Here is a 21,616-nt window from a genome sequence, read left to right as displayed (position 1 = left end):
TAATATTCTAGGGGAATGTTGCTGCTAATGTCACAGGGAGAGTACACCATGTGTATGCAACCCTGGTAATATTATTTCTAAACTCTTGGGGAGATGTTGCTCCTAATGTCACCTGGAGCGTCCACCATGAGTGTACACCTTCTGTGATATTATTTGTAAATCACAGAAAAAGATTACGCCTAATGTAACAGGGTGTGCACACCGTGTGCGTCAACCGCCTTTGATATTATTCATAGTATACTAGAGGGATGATGACTTTTAATGTCACAAAGGGTGTACAAAATGTCACAGCATGGGTATGCCTTATGATATTATCCCCGATATCCAGAAGGATGTTACTCCTGAGGTCACAGGGGGTGTACACCCTTCGATACTATTTGTAGTCTTATAGGGAGATATTACTGTAAATCTCACGGTGGGTGTACACTCACTGTGATGTTATTTGTAGTATCTCAGAGATATTACAGAGTTATCACTCTCTGTGTTATGTTAGAGAGTTATATCTCTCTAAGACAGTACAAATAATACCGCAGTGGGTACACCTCATGTGTGTACAACCCATGATATTATTTGTAATATCCATGGTAAACATTACATCTATTATCACAGAGAGTGTACTCCCTTTGATATGTCTCATACTATCATATTTAGATATTGCTTCTAATATCACAGTGGGTGTACACCTTATATCCTAGGGAGATATCTCTCCGAATATCACAGTGTGTGTACACCTTGTGATATTATTCATAACGTCCTAGAAGAATGTTACTCCTAATATGGCAGAGGGTGTACACCCAGTGATATTCTTCGTAATATCCTAGGGAGATGTTACTCCTAATGTCACTCGGGGTGTACACCCATGATATTATTCGTAATATTCTAGGGGGATGTTACTTTAAAAGTCACAGGGGGTGTACCCCCTGTGATGTCGTTCGTAACATCCTAAGAAGATGTTACTCTTAATGTCACATGGGGTGTACACCCTGTGATATTACTCAGAATATCTTATGGGAATGCTACTCCTAATGTCACAGGCTGTGTACACCCTGTGATATTATTCGGAATATCCACAGAGATGTTACTTTTGATGTCACAGACGGGGTCCACACTTTGATATTTTTTGTCATATCTTAGGGAGATATTACTTCAAATATCACAGTGGGTGTACACTCACTGTGATGTTATTCGCAATACCCTATGGAGATATAACTTTTAATATCACAGTAGGTGTACACACTATTTGTGTACACCTTCTTAGAGTTTAAAGGCTTATGGATAGATGTTTTGAATAAACTAAGCTTTTTAATATATATAAAAAAGGCAATTTAAAACTGGTATTTATTCTTTAATATATTTTTCTGTAGCCAATTTAAGTATTTAAGAAGTTTTCAGTGTTTTTAAGCTTAAGGAGGTCAGGGTCCGTACCTTATGTCAACTGGACAGATTGTATAGTGTCCAAAGTACCTGTGCATAACCAGGGAAGACAAAGGAGGTGGCTCCAGGCTGCCCTGCAGAGTGCCTGGTATTAATCTGAAAACAAACTGTGCCTCTGCTCATTGCCAAGCAGACGCTGACTTCACTGATGCCTGTTGTCTTCATTAGAAGCTCTGCCTCAAAACAAATACTCTAATAAATATGCTTGTTATATTTTATTATCTATTCCAGAGATCATCTTTTTATCTTTCTAACTTACCCACATTTGATGTCCTTAGATGCCTTAAACAGGCCCACCAGGCCTTCAGTTAAATCAACAAACCATTAGGCTGAGAAACTATGTCAAAATGGGCACAACTAGCAGGCTATTAATAAATCTAGACACTTAAGAATTTTAGCCTTGACAGAGATACTCCAGGGGGAAATAAACTCAAAATATTCTAGTCCAAAGAAGCCCCCAGCAATGACTCAGTCCAAACACCATGATATATATACTGTATTTCAGATCTTCCTGGGCTCTGCAGGAATTTGAATTAATCATCTTTTAGACTCATCCTGGGTCAGGAGGAAAGACATTCATTGCTTGGTTAACTATAGGGGAATTTTTTTTCCCTAGCCTGTGTTGGGGAAAGAAGGAATATTTGTTGAGGGACTCTTTTTTTTTTTTTTTTTTTTTTGAGACAGGGTCTTGCTCTGTCATCCAGGCTGGAGTCCAGTGGTGTGATCACGGCTCACTGTGACTGCAGTCTCGACCTCGCAGGCTCAAGCAATCCTCCCGCCTCAGCCTCCTGAGTAGCTGGGACTAGAGGCATGGGCCACCACACCTGGCTAAGTTTTGTGTTTGTTGTGGAGATGGTGTGTCGCCATGTTGCCCAAGGTGGTCTCGAACTCCTAGACTCAAGCGATCCACCCACCTTGGCCTCCCAAAGTGCTGGGATTACAGGCGTGAGCCACTGCACCCAGCCGTGTTGAGGGACTCTTGAAGGTAATTTGCAGATTTCCTGCACACCCTAATGGGCACTGAGCCCCCAAAAAAGCGAGAAATTCTAGGGAATGCCTCCTTGCACTGCAGGGGAGGTTCGGCAACCTCTGTGCTCTCATCCATTCAGGGAATGCATGCTCCCATGGCAGGCCTGGCTCTACACAGAGTACGATGTTGTCCCTCCCTGCAGGGAGTTTACAGTCTGGAGAGGAAGATAATTAAGCAAGTAGAGTAAAATGAAAGTGAATTTTCACGGAGTAAATTGTTTCCTCCTCACCTCCAGAGGCCCAGCATGGTGTGCGCCCGCCTTCTGAACTCACTTTCTATCACACTGCCCTGTCTACTTTGCTGCAGCCACAGAGGCTGCTGTCTTGCTGCTCCTTGAATGGGCCAACCTTGCTCCTGACTCAGGGCCTTGCACTTGCTGTGCTGCCCGCCTGGAGCTCTCTTTCCCCAGGCCATGGACACCTCTGAGGCTTCCTCACAGCACTAAAGATGCACCCTCTCACCCTCCTCGATTCACGCACCCGCTCACTGGCTTTTTCTCTTTATAATTACTCCTTTGTGACCTGCTCATGTTCTTAACAGCACGTGCCAGCATTTGAAATGAGGCCAGATGCTGATTGCTACCGGCATCCCCATCAGAATGTAAGCACCCTGCAGGCAGGGCCCTCAGCTGTCCTGCCTACTGCAGTTTCCCCAGAACAATGCCTGGCACTGATCAATATAGGCGTGCAGTAAAGACTTGTTGATAAGTAAGTGTAATACTAGAAGCACACGGTGTTCAGGGAACGCATTCTGGGGTGATTAGGGTAGGCTTCCCAGAGAAAGTGACATTTGTGGGAGTTTCCAGGATTTGGAGAAGAAGAGAGTCACTGAGGAGGGGAGGCAGAGAAAGCATGAAGGGCTGGCCGCAGAAATCGTGTCTGAGGGCTGCACCAGCAATCTCGATGATCGCAAAATATCGGCATAAGGTGAGAGGTGAGAAAGAGCCCCTGCGTCTGGCCTTTGGCACAGTATCTGCTGAGCTCTTAGAATAAGAGCTCTTAGAATAAGCTTGCTTCCAGCGGAGCTGCCCCTCAACCACCCTCGAGAGAAGACAACTGGAGGGACACGTGTTGCCACATGGCGCCACCTTGTGACCAGAGCCCTTGGAAGCAGGCGCGTGTGTCTATGGGGTCTGTCTGGCTGGACACCTCCCTCCTCTGATTCTCTGATGGTCTCTTCCCCTGGTCAAACAAACAAACAATACTGTAGCAAAGTGGATCCTTTGGGAAAACCCCTCCTCAGTCTTGGCATTTGTAAGGATTGTATCTTGTTTAAAGGTGGGCTCTGCTGGACAATCATAATCACAGCACATACCTATGGAGGGTATGTGCTATCCTATGCCCTGGGGATACTTTGCTCATTCATTCACTTAATCCTCACAGTACCGCGACTGTCAGCATCTCCATTTCACACAAAAGGAGGGTGAGGTCTGGAATGCTAACTAACGCCAGGCTGCAGGGCTAGTAAGTGGCAGAGCAGGACTCACACCCAGGCCGCTGGCTCCACATCCGTGCTCCCCACCGTGGCCCAGTGCCACACTAAGGGCAAGAGAGGGCTGGTCCTGGGCAGCTAAGGGAGAGGTGAAGCAGCCATCAGTGCAGGAGGGAACAAACACCTCCACTGTGATCATCTCCCCCAGCCCATGCTGCCCCCCGAGGACCCAGAGTCAACGGGGCTACCAATCAAGTCAGAAAAACTCCACGGCAGAGGACAGTGCAGGGAGCAGCCCCGAACCTCCTGAGTGTCTCAGGGCACCGTGCCAGGGGGTGTCGCTGTGCCAGGCTCACCCTGCTCCAATCCTGTGCTGAGAGAGCCCAAACGCTGCTGGGCCTGAGCTGCTGGGCTGCGTCCTCAGCCTTGTTCACCATTTATGGTATCTGAGCCTGTCTGGTCTTTACAGCCCAGTACATCCCCTGCACTGGGAGGGGGTTCTCTCATGCAGGCCTCTTCTCAGAGCAAATCCAAACTTCCTTGGCAGAGTTTTTGCCTGGGACCTCTCTGTGCCTTTTTTTTTTTTTTTTTTTTTTGGATGGGTGGTGATCCTTCAGGCCCCAGCCCCCACAGGCCCGGGAGTCAGGAGGATGGCCCTAAAGAGTTCTTGATCCTTTGCCTGGGACTCCCACCTCCGAGGTACTATTAGCTCAGCTGGGTCACCCTAATCCAATCTAAACACAGGCAAGCCAGGACAGACATTGGATTAGTGCTTGGCTGCAGCTGTGGAGGGAGTATCGGAAAACAGAGGGCTGAGCCACGCGGCCCTACGTGTAGTATTCTGACTCTTGCTGCCCCTTACTCGACTCTGGGGTTGGCCACGCTGGCCTCCAAGAAGAGCCCCCAGGTGAGTCCTGCTCCCTGGCCCTCAGAGACAAGGCTCTGAGCAGTTCAGGTTTCCTCTGAAGTCTCATTATCACAATTTCCTGAGCTCCCCACCTGGCTCCCAGGGAGTCATGAAGTTAGAACTATGAGGATAAATGAGTAAGTTTGTAAACCAGAATCTGGCTGGCAAATTCCCAGAGGCCAGAGCTGGGCTCTGAGCCCAGTGTGTAGGTTTCCTGGAAGGAAGGGGTGGACCAGTTTCCCGATAACGACTCCATGCTGAGGCATCTCTTCTGTTAGAGCACCCAGGGAGCATGCTCACTCCCGGCAGAGAGCTTCACGGGGCCAGCGTCAGCCACATTCTCCATCAGTGCCAGTTCCTTCATCCCTAAGGGACCGACATTGCCCAGCCCACAGTGGCCAGTCTTTGCCTTTGGGCCAGGGGACATGCCCTCTGAAAAAGGTCAGGGCATAAGAATGACAGCAGACTTGAAAGTCACAGGCTGTGGGCTCCAGGGTCCAGCTTTGCAGACTAGTGTGATGTGCTTAGGCAAGTTACATTCACTTCCTGAGACTTCAGAGCCTTCTGTCTGAAATCAGGACAGCATCCTTGTCCCCTAGGCTACTGAGGTCCCAGTGAGAGAATACGGGTGAGGTGAAAGTATTTAACACAGTAAGCCACAAATGTTTCTTCCCCGTTCCTTTTCTGCGAAACTTCCTCCTGCAGCCTCCCAGACAGTGGCTACTCATACAATACGGAGGGGTTCCTGACAGGCCTGAGCCCTGGGGAATGGAGAGATGTATTCTCCTGCTTGTCTCCAGTCACGCTGCACTCAGTGCTAGCACCAGAGGGCCCAGTCATGCACAGGAGCGGGGGGCATAGGCTCAGGGTGAGGGTGGGATCAGGCTTACCTGAAAGCCCGGGACCCAGGAAGCACTTCCGTGGGAACTGTCACCAGGCCTGCTGATACCACAGCCCAGACAGATCTGTCTTGAGTCTGTGGCTCCCTGCAGTTCCTGGGGACTAAGTGCTTGGCTGATGAATGGATGACCATGATAATCAGATTACTGGAGACCAGGCTGCTGATGTGTAAAAACAAGCCTGGGCCCGTGAGTAGAAGGGGGGCAGAAAGGGGACAACCTGTGACCCTCTGGAAGCCTCAATATGCACGCTGTGACCCAGGGTCCCCCAGCATGTAAGGGGTCACTGGTGAGGCCACTGACTGCTCAGGGAATACGTGAGTGCCCTCCCAAGTCTTTTTGTAGTGTGTGAGGTTTTCTTCTGACCAGACCTGGAGCTTCTGGAGCTAAGGGAGCCCTCATCTCTTTCCCCCATATCTTTCCATGGCCCCAGTGGAGTGAGGGGGTGAGGAAAAGGCCACCTCTGATGGCAGACCCTTGTCGCTGTGAACTCCTGGAGGTCATCTCCCTCACTTCCTACCTGCAGGTGCAGCACTTTTTAAGGACCCTCTCCTCTGTCCCTAAGAGGATGCAGCAGCCACTCCTCTGTCATGGCACCTGCTGCTGCCAATGGTGTGGAGTAGTGCCATGTGCACCTCTGCTCCCTGGATTTTAGCTCATGATACCATTTTCTACAAATGTGCCCTTCCTCCAAAGCAGAAGTGTCTGCAGGAAAGGTGCTTCTACCCAGGTGCCCAGAGGCTCCTACCATGGACGGTGACCCGGGCGCTGCAGGACACCTGCCCCAAGGCATTCTCAGCCAGGCAGGTGTAGGTGCCATGGTCCTCCAGCAGGGCATCCTGGATGTGGCGCTCAGCCATGCTGGCCTTGCAGGTGGAGTGAGCATACTGGATGGGCTGCCCTGTGCAGGAAGCACAGGAAGGCTCAGGCCAGGTGGCACTGGCAGAAAGGGCGAGAGCCCTGTCCTCAGCAGGGCTGCTGTCATGATGCTGAGACTTGCCATGCTTGCTCAGATCCATTGAGGGCTAACGATGTGTCATGCACATCTCCAGCCAGCCTGGGCTCTGATATCCACCTGGGGCCTGATGCCTACCTTGGGCATGATGTCCCATCTAGTGCCTGGTGTCCACTTGGGACCTGGGTATTGACCTGGGGCCTAGGTGTCCACTTTAGGTCTGACGTCCTTTTATCACCCTGGGCCCTGATGTCCACCTGGGGACTGGGTATCCACCTGGGGCCTGATGTCCACCTTGTGTCAGATGTCCATCTGGAGCTTGATTCTACCTGGGACCTTATGTCCACCTCAGGACTGGTATACACCTTGGGCCTGGTGTCCACCTGGGGCCTGAAGTACATCTGGAGACTAGTATGAACATGGGGCCTGGTGTCAACCTGGAGCGTGAGTGTCAACCGAGGGCTTGATGTTCACCTACAGTCCAGTGTCCTCCTTGGGCCTGATGTCAAATTGGGCCTGGGTATTTACCTGGGTCATGGTTGTCCACTTGAAGTCTAAAGTTGACCACCTAGTTCATGGTGTCAGCCTGGGGCTGGTGTTCACCTGAAGCCTGATGTTCACCTGGGGCCTGCAGTCCACCTGGGGCCTGTTGTCCACCAGAGTCCTGGCGTCTGCCTTGAGCCTGATGGCCCCTGGCAACAGGGTATCCACCTTGGCCTGATGTCAAACTTGGGGATAGGTATCCACTCAGGAATTAGTATTGACCCGGGGCCCGATATCTACCTAGGACCAGATGTTCAGATGGGGACTGGAGTTCTCTTGGGTCTGGTGCGTACCCGGGGCCTGGGCATCATCCTGGGGCTTGAGGTGCCTCTTGGGATGTCCACCTGGGGCCAAATGTCCACTTGGTGCCTGATGTCTACCTGGGGCTTGGTGTTCACCTGAGTCCTGATATTCACCTGGGGCCTGGGTGTCCATGTGGAACCTGATGTGTAGCTGGGGCCTGGGCTTCCTTCTGGGGCTGGGTATCAACCTGGGGCCTGATGTTCACCAGGTGCCTAGGTATCTAACTGGGGCCTGGGGCCCATCTAGAGCCTGATGTACACCTGGGGCCTAGGCATCCACCTGGGGCCTGGTATTCTTCTGGGACTTGAAGTTCACCTGGGCCCTTGTGTCCACCTACAGCCTGATGTCCAACTAGGGCCTAGTGTTCACTTGGGGCCTGATGTAACCCGGAGCTTAGGAATCCACCTGGGGCCTGGTTTCTACTTGGGGTCTGATATCCACCCAGAGTCTGGTGTTCACCTGGGACCTTGTGTTCCCCTGAATCATGGGTGTTTACTTGGGGCCTGATGTCTACTGGAGTCCAGCATCTACCTGGGGCCTGATGTTCACCTGGGGCCTGGGTGTCCACCTGGATCCTGGTGTCAGCTGGGGACCTGGGTATTTACCTGATACCCGAGTGTAAATCTGTGGTCCGTGGACCAGGGAAATATGGAAATTCAGAGGATGGGGCATAGTGACAGGCATCCATGGCTGTGACCATGGATGGAAAGCTGTCACTCTGAAATGTCTGGCTACTTGTGTGGCTCAAAATCATCATTTACAGCATCTTTTTGATGAATCCAACCATTCTGTACTGAAACTTTATTTCTCTGCTTGTTAGGTCTCTAAACCACGCTAGTGGCTGACATTCTTCACTGCAACCCGAGAGCCACCACCTTCTCCCCAAGTGTCTCCCATGCGCGCACAACAGGTGGCCCTTGCCGAGGGATTGTTCCTGCTGTCACCGCTGCTCACTGAGAAGCCAAAAGGAGGGAAGTCTAGAAGTAACAGAGAGCTCCACCAGCAGGTAGGGAGAGAGAAAAAGGACCTTCAGGACTATGCTTTAACAAGGTCCATGGGCATTATCCCTTGGGCTTTCCTGCAGGGTGTTGGAGATTGGCTGGTTTACAGAAAACGCGTGTGAAGATAAACTTATTTCCATGACTCTGGTATTGACCATTAGGTTTTATCATGGTCAGCAGTTGTGGAGAGTGTCGGGTTTGGGGTCAGTGGGATGAACACCAAACAGGGTATATGGCAAAGAACCACAGAGGTGGACAAAGTTGTAACTAGCCAAAAAGAGATGAGGCACAACTGGATTTCAAACAACTTATGCCAGGCCTGAAAATGGAAGCCAAAGCAGCAACCATATTAAACACATTTATGACACCAATTGAAACAGATGTGATGGCTATTTCCATGTTCACTGATAATTATTACATTTAGGAAAAATTTAGTGGAGATAGCTTTTCACAGAATGAGTCCTCTGAAACTTTACCAAGAAGTATAGAAGATAGAGTATTTATATAAAAGGGCCAGTTCTCATTGAAAGGAAAGCTCTGCCATGGAATGGATTTTCTTTAGTGGGTTTATATGAGCTGCAGGCGGTCATCTAGAGCTATGTTGAATTATGAGGTTATTAATGGTATTGAGGGAAAAAGCAAGTAATCAGCAGTAGAGTTTAATAGCTCTTTAAAAATGCCTTTGGCCTGGCACAGTGGCACATGCCTGTAATTCCACACTTTGGGAGGCCGAGGTGGGTGGATCACCTGAGGTCAGCAGTTCGAGACCAGCCTGGAGAACATGACAAAACCCCGTCTCTACTAAAAATACAAAAAAATTAGCTGGGTGTGGTGGCTGGCACCGGTAATCCCAGCTACTCAAGACGCTGGGGCAGGAGAATTGCTTGAACCTGGGAGACAGAGGTTGCAATGAGCTGGGATCGCACCATTGCACTCCAGCCTGGGCAACAACAGTGAGACTCCAGCACAAAAAAAAGAAAAAAAAAAAATGCCCTTGACTTCAATGAACTGTTTCAAATGTATTTTAAAAAAATTCTCTACTTTTTTTTATTTTTTAAATTTTTTATTTTTAATCTTTGTGGATACACAGTAGGTATATATATTTATGGGGGACATGAGATGTTTTGATACAGACATGCAATGTGGGATGTGTATATGTGTATGTATATGTATATACACAGTTGGCCCTCCACATCCATGGTTTCTGTATCCATAGATTCAACTAACCTTGGGTTGAAACTATTTGGGAAAAAAGGATGGCTGTAACTGTGCTGAACATGTAAAGACTTTCTATTGTTATTATTTCCTATACAATACAATATAACTGTAACTTACCATTTACTTAGTATTATGTATTATTGGTAATCTAGAGATGATTTAAAGTTACAGGATGATGTGCATAGGTTACATCAAATACTACACCATTTGATATAAGACGTCTACCTCCCGGGTTCAAGCAATTCCCCTGCCTCAGCCTCCCACCATTCCCTACGCCCTGGTGTGGGTGAAGGCAACCAACAAGGGAGGAGGGTGACACCAACTGGGGGCCGGGTTGCATAGGCCGCCTCTGTGTGTGGGTGCCCTGCCACCCTGGCCTGGATGCCTGGCCCTTCGATTCTGAAATTAGCTGGGATTACAGGCATGCGCCACTGTGCCCAGCTAATTTTTTGTATTTTTAGTAGAGATGGGGTTTCACCATGCTGGCCAGGCTGGTCTCAAACTCCTGACCTTGTGATCAGCCCGCCTGGGCCTCCCAAAGTGCTGAGATTACAGGCGTGAGCCACCGCGCCTGGCTTTCTTCTGTGGATAAATCCTTCTCACTCTCTTTCTAGGCTTTCTACCAAATAGAGCAAACCGATTCCTCTTTCCAGTTACTCCAAGTACTCTTGCCTTCATTTGCATGTTTTATTTTCATTATAATTACATTAGCATTAAAACAGGCATCTTATTTTCAGTACAGCCAGAAATGGTGCACGCACTTTTTCTGTTACTGAGATGTCAACTCTATTCTATGTTTTTGGCTCATTTCATTTCTGTGACTACAAAAATATAAACATTCAACAGTTTCTACCTTCTTATTGTGCCTGTTTATCCTCATGGTTTTATTGATTCATACATGTTTTCCTGAACTCAACGACTTCTCAGATTCTGGTTCTACTAAGAAATATGATACTGTGAACGCCTTCAATACAAAGAGTCCCTCTTCTAATCAGTCCTGCACACTCAGCTTATCAAATACTTTGTGACTCACAGATAGATACACAATTTTGAAGACTCTACGGAGTTTGAAGACAGTGGATATCCTGAGCTTTATTCCCTGCTACTGGCATTATAAATGCTAGTGGGCACCAGAGTGAATCCACAGAGGAGTACTGAAGAGTCCCCAAAAACCCATGACAGGGACTTTTAACCAATTTATCCTTTTTAAAGGGCTTTACTACCTAACAGATCTTCTTATCCAACTCATCTATAATTAACACTGCCCCCAAATTACTTTCCTATAAGGTTATGCATTTCCCATCAGTGATCTATTTTGTAAACCAACAACATTTATAGATGTTAAGCAAGTAATTGAAAACTCATGGCCAGGTGTGGTGGCTTACGCCTGTAATCCCAGCACTTCAGGAGGCCAAAACAGGCGAATCACTTGAGGCCAGGAGTTCGAGACCAACCTGGCCAACATGGTGAAACCCCATCTCTACTAAAAATACAAAAAGTAGCCAGGCATGGTAGCACACATCTGTAATCCCAGCTACTCAGGAGGCTGAGGCAGGAGAATCGCTTGAACCCTCGAGGCAGAGGTTGCAGTGAGCTGAGATCACACCACTGCACTCTAGCCTGGGCAACAGAGTGAAACTCTGTCTCAAAAAAAAAAAAGAAAAGAAAAGAAAACTCACAATGCTTTAGGTCAGGTTCTTTGCATTAAAAATTCAAAACATGAGCAGAAAATGATATATGTTTGTTCAAATAGAAGCAGTCATAAAATAATTAAATATGTTATCATTGCATAATCTGCTCAAAGGGTACATCTGTCTGAGTTCTAATAACATTCAAAGTCCCAAATTTTAAGATCCCCCACAGGTCCTTTGTAATTTTCTTTGAAGATAGAATATTTTTTAAAAATTATTTTATGAAAACGACTAAAATTATGATATGAAAGCATATGGTATATATTATATTAAGGAAACAAGCTTGTTCCAGGCTTTGGATGCAAATTTACTCTGAGTCTCCCAGCAAGCAACAACAGAGGGTCGCAAACAGCAGTGTTTTATTTTAGGCTCAGCCGTGGTGCAGCCCCCTTGAGGTAACGCTCTGAATGTTGACAGGCAACATTACCTCTTTGGGTGGCTTAGAAACTGCCACAGGATGGCCATCATGCCACATTCCGTGATGCCCAGGGTCCCAGCAGTGAGATGCCAGTGGCTAATCTCTGAGTCACTCAGCTCCTTCGGCCTGCTCTCTTCACACTTGTTTCTATATTTTATCTGCTCAGAGCTGGATTTGCTTTATGATTTTGGTGATGTGTGAAGAAAATCAGTGTAACAGATGGAAAGAACTCAAGCCATTTTTTTACCAAATGCCACATTTCTGCCAAATACGTATTTTGTTTCTTGTAGTAAAATCCCCAACATGTCATTTTTCAGCGTGTCAGGTAAGCCTTATCATTTGTTTAAGTAATATCAGGTGAACTACTTCCTTGCAGAGGAGAAAGGGCCTCCACATTTGGTTTTTTACGTTCACAACAACATGGTTCATGGCATACAACAAATGGAAAGAAACAGTGCTTTAGAGCAGAGCCGGAGGCAGAGGCCACAGCCTTGCTTGAGCTTCTACGATTAGAGACATGACTGAGGCCGGGAGCAGTGGCTCACGCCTGTAATCCCAGCACTTTGGGAGGCCGAGGCGGGCGATCACGAGGTCAGGAGATCGAGACCATTCTGGCTAACACGGTGAAACCCCGTCTGTACTAAAAATACAAAAAATTAGCTGGGTGTGGTGGTAGGCGCTTGTAGTCCCAGCTACTCGGGAGGCTGAGGCAGGAGAAGGGCGTGAACCCAGGAGGCGGAGCTTGCAGTGAGCCGAGATTGCACCACTGCACTCCAGCCTGGGCAACAGAGCAAGACTCCATCTCAAAAAAAAAAAAAAAAAAAAAGAGACACGATTGAGACCCTGACATTGGCAGCAGCTGCAGGTGACGCAAAGAGCCAGTACTGAGCTTGAAGCAGACCCTCAACTCCAGTCCTGACTCTGCCAGCCTGTTTTTACTCCAGGTCACCAACAGCTTCTCATAGCCTGAGTTGCTGCAATAGTAAAATCAAAATAAGGCAGACCTCAAAGGATTTAATTAGGACTAAGTGAGATTATAAATATAAACTTGTTGGTATGCTAAAAAGCATCTTATAAGGGGTTGTGATGCTCCTGTTATGAGTTGTAAATTTTTTTGCCAATTTCATCTACTTAAAGTTAGTAATTAAGTCACTGGTATCATGTGGATTTAAAATTTTTCACATATTTTTGTGTCTGACTTCATGCCAAAAGTCCAAATAAAGAGTATTTAGCTAATAATCTGGATAGCATAGCAAACACACATACCATTAGATTATAGACAAAATAGCTATACTTCTGAGAGAGTTTTAAAATTGCTGTTTACCATTATGGAAACTGAGATGAAGAAAGTCTTTGTAAACTGTACCTTGTAAGCTCAGCAATCTAGTAGCTAAGTTATCAAATACCAAAGTTATGCAGAATGTTAAAACAACAATTCTCATTGAAAATCTAGGCACAAATGGTTTGGAGTCATCATCCAAATAAGTAGTCATCGTTGTCTCTCTATACACGTATTTATGTATACATATACTAGTAAGACAGAAAGAGCTACAACTATATATAGAAAGAAATGAGATAATATGTTTTGTAAAAATATGAATACATACACCTATGTACTGCACATATATATAGTTACATATACATATGTATTGCATATATATGATACATATACAGGTATATTGTGTATACATACACATACACATCTTCATGAGACCAATGCCAGGTCTCTATCCCAGAACAATTATGTTGGAATATATAGGGTGACTGCAGCACTCATGCATAGTAAAAGCTCCCGGGTGATCTTAACCAGGGCTGAGAACCACTGCTTTACCTCTGCATCTGAAAGTCCTCTGAGTAGCTCATATTCTCTATACACTTAAGTTACACTGGCCCATATGTGTCTATTCAGACTAGAATGACAATACTTATGGCAATATGAAAAGTCTTCATCTGATAAACTAATTCACTGAACTTTTCATTGCCTCCTAGGAAGGGACGACAGACATCAGTTACCTCCTGGTTCTCACTGTGGTGGGTGGAGACACAGTATACCTTATGATGCCAACAAATGGTGTGATGGAGGGCCTTTCCTCTTTTACCCAGTCTCTAAGTTGCTTTTCATCTTTCTCATAGCCACATACTAGACCTCTCTAAGTCTGGACTGACAATTTTATTTTTAGGTATTTATTTGTAGTTCTTGAGACTCTAAGCCCTCATCATCTTCCACGGCTACTCCTGAAATTCTCACCTTCTTAGTGGTCCTAGAGTCCAAGGGAGCCTTCGTGAGTTATGACTCCCCACACCTGTCTCTTCTCTGGGACTGTGTAAGCTTTGGTGGTCTGGAAGATAGTGAGGAGGTCTATGTTGCAGCTGAATTGAGCAGGGGGCAGGAGACAGGAGACACAAAGAGAGAAGAGAGAGACTGTTTATTCCCAAGTAAATGCCACAGCATTGGCTCGTTAAAATTTCCACTCCCCTTATATTTTAGAAGATTTAGAAATACTAATAAATGCTAATTCCCATGGAGTTCTCACATTAATGGAAAACTCAAAATGAAATACTGATTGGATATATGCTAACATGTTGGTGGTCATCACACAGATTTCAAACTAAAAAGTACTGTTTTGATTTCAAATTACTGACCAGAGTTTCTCGCCTTTTATAGTTAGAATAAAATGTATCATAGGCAAACGGTTTTTGTGTCTAAATGGCATTTATGCGGCTTCCCACATGCTAGGTTTTGTGCTAGGCACAGCCCCCAGTGGCAAAATACCCTTCTGAGACTCTGTTTTGTGAGCTAAACACAGAGAATAAAACCGATTGCTGGGGGGTGAAAATAATCAAAAACTTTTCGCCATGTATCCAGAGTCCTAGCAGACAAGTCATACTTAAATTAGGGAAACAAAAAGAGAAGAAATGATCAGTTATTGATTACAGTGAAAACATGTACATCATCTGAGAAAACCTGAAGCTTTATTTCAGGATCTGTTTGGGCGTAAGAACGTCTCATTTCAAAACAAAGAATTGTCTACAGATATAAAATAGGCCACCCTAAAAAAGGCATGGTGGCCTGGCGTGGAGGCTCACATCTGTAATCCCAGTGTGTCCCGAATTGGTGGGTTCTTGATCTCACTGACTTCAAGAATAAAGCCTCGGACCCTGGCCGGGCGTGTTACAGTTCTTAAAAGCGGCGTGTCCAGAGTTTGTTCCTTCTGATGTTCCAATGTGTTCGGAGTTTCTTCGTTTTGGGTGGGTTCCTAGTCTCACTGGCTCAGGAGTGAAGCTGCAGACCTTTGCAGTGAGTGTTACAGGTCATAAAAGGCAGTGCGAACCCAAAGAATAAGCAGTAGCAAAATTTATCGCAAACACCGAAAGAACAAAGCTTCCATGCACTGGAAAACGACCCCAACTGGTTGGGGCTGGTAGCTCGGGCAGCCTGCTTTTATTTCCTTATCTGACCCCACCCATATCCTGCTGATTGGCCCATTTTACAGAGAGCTGATTGGTCTGTTTTACAGAGAGCTGATTGGTCCATTTTGACAGGGTGCTGATTGGTGTGTTTACAATCCCTGAGCTAGACACAAAAGTTCTCCAAGTCCTTGCTAGATTAGCTAGACACAGAGCACTGATTGGTGCATTTACAAACCTTGAGGTAGACACAGAGTGCTGATTGGTGTATCTACAATCCTTTAGCTAGAGATAAAGGTTATCCAAGTCCCCACCAGATTAGCTAGATACAGAGTGCTGATTGTTGTGTTCACAAACGTTGAGCTAGACACAGAGTGCTGATTGGTGTATTTACAAACCTTGAGCTAGACACAGAGTGCTGATTGGTGTATTTACAATCCCTTAGCTAGACATAAAGGTTTCCCAAGTCCCCACCAGATTAGCTAGATACAGAGTGCTGATTGGTGCATTCACAAACCTTGAGCTAGACACAGAGTGCTGATTGGTGGCTCTATGATCCCTTAGCTAGATATAAAGGTTTTCCAAGTCCCCACTAGACTCAGGAACCCAGCTGGCTTCACCTAGGGATCCCGCACCACAGCCGTAGGCAGAGCTGCCCGCCAGTCCCGCGCTGTGCACCGGCACTCCTCAGCCCGGCAGTTGATGGGACCCGGCGCGGCAGAGCAGGGGGCGGCACCCATGGGGGAAGCCTGGGCCATGCAGGAGCCCACGGCGGTGGGGAGGCTCGGGCGTGGCGGGCTGCAGGTCCCGAGCCCTGCCCCGCAAGGAGGCAGCTGAGCCCGGCAAGAATTCGAGTACAGAGCCGTCGGGCCAGCACTGCTGAGGGACCCCGCGCACCCTCTGCAGCTGCTGGCCCGGGTGCTAAGCCTCTCACTGCCTGGGGCCGGCGGTGCCGGCCAGTCGCTCCAAGTGCGGGCCCGCCAAGCCCACACCCACCCGGAACTCGCGCTGGCCCACAAGCACCATGCGCAACCCCGGTTCCCGCCCGCGCCTCTCCCTCTACACCTACCCGCAAGCAGAGGGAGCCGGCTGCGGCCTCGGCCAGCCCAGAGAGGGCGCCCACAGTGCAGTGGCAGGCCAAAGAGCTCCTCGAGCGCGGACAGAGTGGGCGCCAGCGAGGCCGAGGAGGCGCGGAGAGCGAGCGAGGGCTGCCAGCATGCTGTCACCTCTCACCAGCACTTTGGGAGGCCAAGGCAGACGGATCATGAGGTCAGGAGATCGAGACCATGCTGGCTAACATGGTGAAACCCCATCTGTACTAAAAATACAAAAATTAACCGGGTGTAGTGGCGCACGCCTGTAGTCTCAGCTACTGAGGAGGCTGAGGCAGGAGAATCGCTTGAACCCGGGAGGCAGAGGCTGCAGTGAGCCGAGATTGTGCCAGTGCACTCCAGTCTGGGTGACAGAACGAGACTTCCTCTCAAAAACAAAAGGCATGGTTCCTGCATAAATGTGTTTAATCATGTGACTGATGGTGATAAGATTCTGGCAACATGTTTGTGTCTGATAGACACCACCACTCATCCCCTGATTTTGGCATCTGACAAATCTCACCCTCCCTCACACTGGTCGCTCATGTCCTCAGTTACCTGAGTGGCACTTTCCCCAAAGCCAAAATGCAGCCATTTCAGGTACCGATTTTCATCCTGGGGTCCAATTTGCGAAATAAGAGATTTCTTCATTTTAAAAAAAACAAGCAAGGAAAACAGAGTCATATCAGGTAAGCACCTGTTCAGGGAAAATATGATTTTAAATTTGTTGTAAATGGACTTGAAAAGGCTCCTTTGAATTAGGCAGGCTTTTGTGAAAAGCCCTAACATTCACATAGTTGAAGGATTTAGCTGTGCATGACAATATATGAGAATAAAACCTTAGCAGACTGTGTTCACTAACATTGTTTGTAAATAGCACACTTTTACAAAGTATTAGTGTATCGTTACTTAATCTATCTACATTTGTACAAAGTAAAGCTTTCCCCTTACCCTATTGCGTATATGAATCCTCATGAAGGATTTTTTTTACATAACTATGTATATGGTCTTCCCTTCTCATCTAAAAGAGTTTTTCACGATGGACTGTGAACTTCCCTCACCTCCAATTATCATCAGATTGATGTGTGTTGTCATCTTCACTGTTCTGGCTCAAATCAAAAAGTTTTATGCCAGAAACAAAAAGAGTAGGAGACATGAGGGCATATGATTTGGCTAAAAGATCTGAAAAACCTCACCATATAATAAACAAAACATTTCAAAATCTTCACTGAGTCTATAGATTGTTTTGTTTAATTATCTGTGTTGTCTTTATTTTTGTATTTAGGAACATTTGTATTTTTTTTGTTGTTTTCTTCTTGTCCATTTGTTTAAGTTCCTTGTAAATTCTGGGTATTAGACCATTGAAAAATTATAGTTTCTTTTGCTGTGCAGAAGCTCTTTCGTTTAATTAGGTCCCATTTGTCAATTTTTGCCTTTGTTGCAATTGCTTTTGGCATTTTCATGATGAGATCTTTGCCAGTTTCTATGTCCAAAATGGTATTTCCTGGCTTATCTACCAGAGGTTTTTTAGTGTTAGGTTTTACGTTTAGGTCTTTAATCCATCTTGAGTTGATTTTTGTGCATGGTTTAAGGAAGGAGTCCAATTTCAATCCTCTGTGTACCGCAAGCCACTATCCTGGCACAATTTATTGAATAGGGGGTCCTTTCCCAATTTATTCAGTAGGGAATCCTTTCCCTATTTCCCTGTTTCTGTGAAACAGCTATGAAATATGCTGTTTATATCACTAAATAGCACCTGTATTTTGATTCAAAAGGTTCCAAACACACTTTTCATAGAATCTAAGAAAGGACATTTCTGAGCCCATCGAGCCAATATAGGAACATACAAATATCTAGCCACCAAAATTAAAAACAGGAAATCTTTAAGAAAACTTTGTGATGTGGTGTTTCGTATCACTGAATGGAACTTGTGTTTTCATTACAAAGAATCCAAACTCATGTTTTGTAGAAACCGAAAAATGACATTTCAGAGAATTCTAGACCTATTTAAGAAAATACGAATATCCAGGCTAGGGCCGGGCGCAGTGGCTCGTGCCTGTAATCCCAGCACTTTGGGAGGCCGAGGAGGGCGGATCACAAGGTCAGGAGATCGATACCATCCTGGCTAATACGGTGAAACCCCATCTCTACTAAAAGTACAAAAAAATTAGCTGGGCGTGGTGACAGGCGCCTGTAGTCCCAGCTACTCAGGAGGCTGATCAGGAGAATGGCATGAACCCAGGAGGTGGAGCTTGCAGTGAGCCGAGATAGCGCCATTGCACTCCAGCCTGGGTGACAGAGCAAGACTCCACCTCAAAAAAAAAAAAGAAAATACTAATATCCAGGCCTAAGAGCTGTAAACAAGCTCTGTGAATATATGCTTTGTGATGTGCTCTTTCCTGTCACTGAGTGGAAGCAGTGTTTTGTTTCAACAGGTTCTAAACACACGTTCTATAGAATCTAAGAAATGACATTTCTGAGCTCATTGCACCATTATAGGGGCATACAAATATCCAGCCCTAAAAAGTAAAAAAAAGCTATCTGTGAAAAAGCTTTGTGATGCTGTGTTTTATATCACTGAACGGAACATGTGTTTTGATTGAACAGGTTCCAAAAACACTTTTTCTGAAATCTAAGAAGTGACATTTCTGAGCCCATTGAGCACTTATAGGAACATAGAATATCAAGCTCTAAAAAGTAAAAGGAAGATATCTGTGAAAGAGCTTTGTGATGTGCTGTTTTATATCACTGAATTGAAAGGGTGTTTTGATCAACGTGTTTGAAACACAGTTTTTGTGTTATCTGCGAAGAGACATTCCTGAGCCCATTGAGCTCTTAAAGGAATATACAAATGTCCAGCCCTAAAAACTAAAAACAAGCCATCTGTGAAAACCCTTGTGATGTGCTTTTTTATATCACCAAATAGATCTTGTGTTTTTGTTACAAAGGATCCAAAGGCTTGTTTTGTAGAATCCAAGAAATGACATTTCAGAGCGCTTTAGACCTATATGTGAATATATGCTTATCCAGTCCTAAGTACTCCAAACAAGCTCTGTGCGAATATGGTTTGTGATGTGCTGTTTTCTATCACTGAGTGGAGCCTATGTTTTGATTCAACAGGTTCTAAACACACGTTCTGTAGAATATATGAAATGACATTTCTGAGCCCTTATAGAACATAAAAATATCCAGCACTAAATATTAAAAAGAAGTTATCTGTGAAAGAGCTTTGTGATGTTATGTTTTATATCACTGAATGGAACATGTGTTTCATTCAACAGGTTCCGGAAACACTTTTTGCAGAATCTAAGAAGGGACATTTCTGAGCCCATTGAGCTCTTGTAGAAGCTTACAAATATCCAGCCCTAAAAAGCAAAAAGAATTTCTCTGTGAAAGAACTTTGTGATGTGCTGTCATATATCACTGGATGCAGCCTGTGTTTTCATTACAAAGGATCCAAACACATGTTTTCTAGAATCCAGAAAATGACATTTCAGAGGTTTTTAGGCCTGTGTAGAAAATACGAATATCCAGCCTTAAAAATTACGAACAAGCTCTGTGCGAACATGCTTTGCAATGTGCTGTTTCCTATGACTGATTGGAACCTCTGTTTTGATTCAACAGGTTTTTAACCCACCTTCTGTGGAATCTAAGAAGTGACATTTCTGAGCCCATTGAGCCCTCATTGGAACATACACATATTTAGCCCTCAAAACTAAAAACAAGCAATCTGTGAAAAACCTTTGTGATATGCTGCTTTATATCACTGAATGGAACATGTGTTTTCATTACAAAAGATCCAAACTTCTGTTTTGTAGAATGCAAGTAATGACATTTCTGAGGTTATTAGGCCAATATAGGAAAATATGAATATCAAGCTGTAAGAACTACAAGCAAGTTCTGTGTGAATATCCTTTGTGATGCACTGTTCCTTATCGCTGAGTGGAACCTGCGTTTAGAGTCAACAGGTTCTAAACCCACATTCTGTAGAATCTAAGAAATGCCATTTCTGAGCCCTTTGAGCCCTTATGGGAATATATGAATATCCATCCCTAAAAAGTAGAAGTTATCTGTTTAAGAGTTTTGTGATATGATGTTTTATATTACTGAATAGAACCTATGTTTTTATTCAACAGGTTCCAAACACAGATTTGTAGAATCTAAGAAGGGACAATTCTGAGCCCATTGAGCCCTTATAGGAACATAAGAATGTCCAGCCCTAAAAACTAAAAACAAGCTACCTGTGAAAACCCCTTGTGATGTTCTGTTTTATATCAATGAATGGAACTTGTGATTCCATTACAAATATCCAGCCCTCAAAAATAAAAACAAGCAATCTGTGAAATCCTTTGTTATTTAATGTTTTTTTATTTTTTATTTTATTTATTTATTTATTTGAGACAGAGTCTCGCTCTGTCATCCAGGCTGGAGTGCAGCGGTATGATCTCAGCTCACTGCAACCTCTATTTCCCAGGCTCAAGCAATTCTCCTGTCTCAGCCTCCCAAGTAGCTGGGATTACAGGTACATGCACCACACTCAGCTAATTTTTGTATTTTTAGTAGAGACAGGGTTTCACCATGTTGGCCAGGCAGGTCTCGAACTCCTAACTTCAAGTGATCTGCCTGCCTGCCCTAGCCTCCCAAAGTACTGGGATTACAGGCGTGAGCCACTGTGCCCCCCCAATTTGCTGTTTTATATCACTGAATAAAACTTGCATTTTCATTACAAAAGATCCAAACTGAAGTTTTGTATAATCCAAAAAATAACATTTTAGAATTTTTAGGCCTATTCAAGAAAATACAAGTATCCAGCCCTAAGTACTACAAACAGGCTCTGTGCGAATATGCTTAGTGATGTGCCGTTTTCTATCCCTGAGTGGAACCAGTGTTTTGATTCAACAGTTTCCAAACACACTTTTTGTGAAATCGAAAGAGAGACATTTCTGAGCCCATTCAGCACTTACAGGAACTTACCAATATCAAGGCCTACAGAGTAAAAAGAAGCTGTCTGTGAAAGAGCTTTTGGATGTGCTGTTTTATATCACTCAGTGGAAGCTGTGTTTTGATTCAATAGGTCCCAAACACACTTTTTATGATTTTCATTACAAAGGATCCAAAGTCATGTTTTATAGAATCCAGAAATAACATTTCAGAAGTTTTTAGGCAGATATAAAAAAATTAAAATATTCAGCCCTAAGAACTACAAACAAGCTCTGTGCAAATATAGTTTGTTATGTTTTGTTTCCTATCACTGTGTGGAACCTGTGTTTTGATTCAACAGGTTCTA

At 45.2% G+C, this 21,616-nt stretch overlaps 1 long non-coding RNA gene across 1 annotated transcript in view; it reads left to right on the top strand.

The window, feature by feature from the left end:
• Positions 1–20,700, top strand: part of LOC115832135 — a 52,679-nt gene extending 31,979 nt beyond the window's left edge. The window contains exons 2-3 of the long non-coding RNA XR_004027575.1: positions 8,323–8,508; positions 20,466–20,700. This is a non-coding gene — a long non-coding RNA (uncharacterized LOC115832135). The remainder of the gene's footprint in view (positions 1–8,322; positions 8,509–20,465) is intronic.
• The last annotated feature ends 916 nt before the right edge of the window (positions 20,701–21,616 follow it).

Source organism: Nomascus leucogenys, chromosome 21 (assembly GCF_006542625.1).
Source record: "Nomascus leucogenys isolate Asia chromosome 21, Asia_NLE_v1, whole genome shotgun sequence".
Classification (NCBI taxonomy): Eukaryota; Metazoa; Chordata; class Mammalia; order Primates; family Hylobatidae; genus Nomascus; species Nomascus leucogenys.
Note: the sequence above shows the minus strand (reverse complement) of the source record. Positions and strands in the feature narration are given on the sequence as shown.